The sequence below is a fragment of the Schistocerca americana genome, unplaced genomic scaffold (genome assembly GCF_021461395.2).
Source record: "Schistocerca americana isolate TAMUIC-IGC-003095 unplaced genomic scaffold, iqSchAmer2.1 HiC_scaffold_215, whole genome shotgun sequence".
Taxonomy (NCBI): domain Eukaryota; kingdom Metazoa; phylum Arthropoda; class Insecta; order Orthoptera; family Acrididae; genus Schistocerca; species Schistocerca americana.
The window spans coordinates 190,001-195,000 of record NW_025725923.1 but is presented as its reverse complement, the minus strand read 5'-3'; the positions used below and the strand labels follow the sequence as shown (position 1 = coordinate 195,000).

General features: G+C 51.9%; 1 non-coding gene across 1 annotated transcript in view; it reads right to left on the bottom strand.

The window, feature by feature from the left end:
* The window catches only part of LOC124574465, a 1,910-nt gene extending 1,642 nt beyond the window's left edge, over positions 1-268 (bottom strand). Inside the window, exon 1 of the ribosomal RNA XR_006972288.1 lies at positions 1-268. This exon is cut by the window's left edge and continues 1,642 nt beyond it. This is a non-coding gene — a ribosomal RNA (small subunit ribosomal RNA).
* Between the last annotated feature and the right edge of the window lie 4,732 nt (positions 269-5,000).

Here is a 5,000-nt window from a genome sequence, read left to right as displayed (position 1 = left end):
TTCAGAGTCACCAAGGCAAACGGACCGGACGAGCCGACCGATTGGTTTTGATCTAATAAAAGCGTCCCTTCCATCTCTGGTCGGGACTCTGTTTGCATGTATTAGCTCTAGAATTACCACAGTTATCCAAGTAACGTGGGTACGATCTAAGGAACCATAACTGATTTAATGAGCCATTCGCGGTTTCACCTTAATGCGGCTTGTACTGAGACATGCATGGCTTAATCTTTGAGACAAGCATATGACTACTGGCAGGATCAACCAGGGAGCTGCGTCAACTAGAGCTGAGCAGCCGGCCGCCCGGGAGTGTGTCCCGGGGGCCCGCGCGAACACGCAAGCGTCCGCTCAATTATTCTGCAAACAGGAGGAGGCTGAGCTCCCCTGCACAATACACCTCGAAACCCTCTCAGGTCCCGGCGGCGCGCAGCGCCGTCCTAAGTACTTGGTCGGGTTCGAGAGAGGCGCAATCGCCCGGAGTTTGGCGAGTAGACGCTTTAGGTGCGACCACCCGTGCTCCCAACTGAGCTTGCCGCTGCCGACAGAGGCCCGGGAGCGTGCTGTCGTGGCACTGCCGGCGGGAGACAACACGCGCCACCTACGGTGACCGGCAGCTCCAACGCCAGCGCCACAGAAGGACAAAAGCCCCACTTGGGTGCCGAAGCGAACTCTCCCAGCACAGCGCACGCGCCAACACGTCCGCACAGCTGCGATACAAACCACCTGCGAGAACCGCAGAGGCGACCGAGCAGCAGACGGCGTCGCGGCGCCGAGCGCCGGGCGGCGGCGCATCCTCAGCGCACACAGTCCTCAATCGGACCAGCACACTGCAGATGTCCACCGCGCTTCGCACCGGGCCCGCGAGGACCTACTTTGGCCGCACGGCGCCGCGTGCAGGGTGCGCCGGCGCGCAGCTGCGCCGCCTGCCGCCTCCGTCGGCCGGCGCGCCTGCCACTGGCCGCCCCCACCAGCCGGCTGTAGCGCGTGCGCCCACGCACCGCGCGGCCAGCACGCCGGGAGGCCCCCCCTCACCGGCCGGGGACGGTCCCACCCAGCCACCACCGCGTATCGCTTCACACCCAGATGCCATTCACGTTCGTGGGCATGGTGGGTATCGCTGGAACAACCGGTTGGTAGCTCAACCGATCGTCGCCATCACTGATTCACCTCTAGCGAGAACAACCGCACCACAACGGTTTACCAGTTGTTCATTTGCATAACGTCACCAGCAAACGTAGGCGTCCATCGCCATTTGCAAATTCAACGATTGTTGCATGCCTGTGTCAGGTGTCACGACACACTATGTCTGCCCACATACACGCAACAACATGTGCACGCTTCGCGAACACGTGGAAGGTGGCCCCCGTACGTATGCGATGTCCATTGCGCGAACGACTGTCAACCGGCCTCTGTCGCATGTCGCAGATGTGGAACGCAGTGCACCATGCTATCACGGTGTGTGAGAAGAGACGACTACGTCTGACAACACGCGCCACTACATCAACAGACGGCTCATGCTGATCGCCATCCAGGGCATACCACACTGCAATCCAGCTCTTATAGGGAGACGACACGTAGCTGAGTGCACAACATTTGGACCGCATGGTTCGCCGTTGTTGGCGCAGTCGTTGTACGGTCACATGTACCACGATGTATCATTCAGTACATGAGGACCAATGTGCAGTACAGTGTGTGATTTGGACGTACAACATCAGCGGACAGTTGACACAGGCCGTACCACAGCGTAGGCTAAGTGCTTCGCACATGCGAATGCCAATGAACAACTGCAAATGCCAATGAACAACTGCAAAGGGCATTGAGCATGTACGTCCTGCTGCCATCCACATTACAGTGTATAGCTGCAAGGTGTTTAACATGAAGCGATACACTGGGGACCGGGCAGTGCGAGTAGCAAACTATATTGCGGGGGTTGCAGTTAGGCAACACTACACTAATTTAACGCGTCGTATGACAATTACAGAGCAGGTTAAGGCCCAACGTGTGTTGGGTTAAGGCCCAACGTGTGTTGGGTTAAGGCCCAACGTGTGTTGGGTTAAGGCCCAACGTGTGTTGGGTTAAGGCCCAACGTGTGTTGGGTTAAGGCCCAACGTGTGTTGGGTTAAGGCCCAACGTGTGTTGGGTTAAGGCCCAACGTGTGTTGGGTTAAGGCCCAACGTGTGTTGGGTTAAGGCCCAACGTGTGTTGGGTTAAGGCCCAACGTGTGTTGGGTTAAGGCCCAACGTGTGTTGGGTTAAGGCCCAACGTGTGTTGGGTTAAGGCCCAACGTGTGTTGGGTTAAGGCCCAACGTGTGTTGGGTTACGTTAAGGGGCAATGTGGGTTACGTTAAGGGGCAATGTGGGTTACGTTAAGGGGCAATGTGGGTTACGTTACGGCGCAATATAGGTTACGTTACGGCGCAATATAGGTTACGTTAAGGCGCAATATCGGTTACGTTAAGGCGCAATACAGGTTACGTTAAGGCGCAATACAGGTTACGTTAAGGCGCAATACAGGTTACGTTAAGGCGCAATACAGGTTACGTTAAGGCGCAATACAGGTTACGTTAAGGCGCAATACAGGTTACGTTAAGGCGCAATGCAGGTTACGTTAAGGCGCAATGCAGGTTACGTTAAGGCGCAATACAGGTTACGTTAAGGCGCAATACAGGTTACGTTAAGGCGCAATACAGGTTACGTTAAGGCGCAATACAGGTTACGTTAAGGCGCAATACAGGTTACGTTAAGGCGCAATACAGGTTACGTTAAGGCGCAATACAGGTTACGTTAAGGCGCAATACAGGTTACGTTAAGGCGCAATACAGGTTACGTTAAGGCGCAATACAGGTTACGTTAAGGCGCAATACAGGTTACGTTAAGGCGCAATACAGGTTACGTTAAGGCGCAATACAGGTTACGTTAAGGCGCAATACAGGTTACGTTAAGGCGCAATACAGGTTACGTTAAGGCGCAATACAGGTTACGTTAAGGCGCAATACAGGTTACGTTAAGGCGCAATACAGGTTACGTTAAGGCGCAATACAGGTTACGTTAAGGCGCAATACAGGTTAGGTTAAGGCGCAATACAGGTTAGGTTAAGGCGCAATACAGGTTAGGTTAAGGTACGACATAGGTTAGGTTAAGGTACGACATAGGTTAGGTTAAGGTACGACATAGGTTAGGTTAAGGTACGACATAGGTTAGGTTAAGGTACGACATAGGTTAGGTTAAGGTACGACATAGGTTAGGTTAAGGTACGACATAGGTTAGGTTAAGGTACGACATAGGTTAGGTTAAGGTACGACATAGGTTAGGTTAAGGTACGACATAGGTTAGGTTAAGGTACGACATAGGTTAGGTTAAGGTACGACATAGGTTAGGTTAAGGTACGACATAGGTTAGGTTAAGGTACGACATAGGTTAGGTTAAGGTACGACATAGGTTAGGTTAAGGTACGACATAGGTTAGGTTAAGGTACGACATAGGTTAGGTTAAGGTACGACATAGGTTAGGTTAAGGTACGACATAGGTTAGGTTAAGGTACGACATAGGTTAGGTTAAGGTACGACATAGGTTAGGTTAAGGTACGACATAGGTTAGGTTAAGGTACGACATAGGTTAGGTTAAGGTACGACATAGGTTAGGTTAAGGTACGACATAGGTTAGGTTAAGGTACGACATAGGTTAGGTTAAGGTACGACATAGGTTAGGTTAAGGTACGACATAGGTTAGGTTAAGGTACGACATAGGTTAGGTTAAGGTACGACATAGGTTAGGTTAAGGTACGACATAGGTTAGGTTAAGGTACGACATAGGTTAGGTTACGGTACGACATAGGTTAGGTTACGGTACGACATAGGTTAGGTTACGGTACGACATAGGTTAGGTTACGGTACGACATAGGTTAGGTTACGGTACGACATAGGTTAGGTTACGGTACGACATAGGTTAGGTTACGGTACGACATAGGTTAGGTTACGGTACGACATAGGTTAGGTTACGGTACGACATAGGTTAGGTTACGGTACGATATAGGTTAGGTTAAGGTACACATTGTTGTAAGGAAAGGTTTAATGGGGGGCGGGGCGGGGCGGCCGGTTTGTTGATTGTGATTATAGTAAGTGGATGCCTGCGGCATCATCTGATTTGCCACGTCAGGATGCACCTTTGGCTCATGACAGGCGGCGCTCTCATTCCATGCTTGTGGCAGACCTGTGTCTTTCATTCCTGCCATTGTTTGTGTGCTGTGAGAGGAGGCAGTATTGTGATGTTGGGTGCACCCCTGTGTAGGACATGTGTGGGTGTTGGTGGCTTGGCTGAGCAATGGTGGTTGTCGGGTGGGTGGGATATTCTGTTTTCTGAGTGGACCTCCCAGTCTGGTTATGACAGTGTGGATTGTCTAATGTGGCGGAGAGGATGCACTGGGTGTTGTTCCATGCTGGTGCTTACATATTGTCTGTGTGCGTGTTACAGGCAGAGAGTAGTGCGTGATAAGGGTGTGTGGCTGACGTGTGGTTGTGATTGTGAGCAGAGTCTTTCAGCATGTATACGGACAGTTGTATACATTATCTGTATTCTGATGGCTCTATCTATTTCTAATCAGCGCCGTGTATACGTTTAATCCGGTTCCAGTCGAAACTGTTGTATCTCTGTACATTAGTGACACGGCGAGCCCGCTATGTAGTTACTCGTCTCGGCAGCTTCCACCGGTGTATGGCAAATGATTATAAGGAATCAGTCTAGTCGTCAATACCGATGGTGTGACGTCACATGTCTGGGGTGGGGGACGCTGCGCCCTTCCGGTGGGTCATGGCCTAGAAAGACTCTTCCCACGCAGGGGGGCGTGGACTGTCATTGACTCTTCCAGGTAATATACTTGCCGTACGTTCTTGCGACTGCGAGTGCAACGCTCACCGGTACCGACATGGATGGAGCGCCTCCTAGCTGACCGCTCAGCATCGGCATTCGTACAGAGAGCAACGCGGTCGCGTCTCTAGCTCGTAACT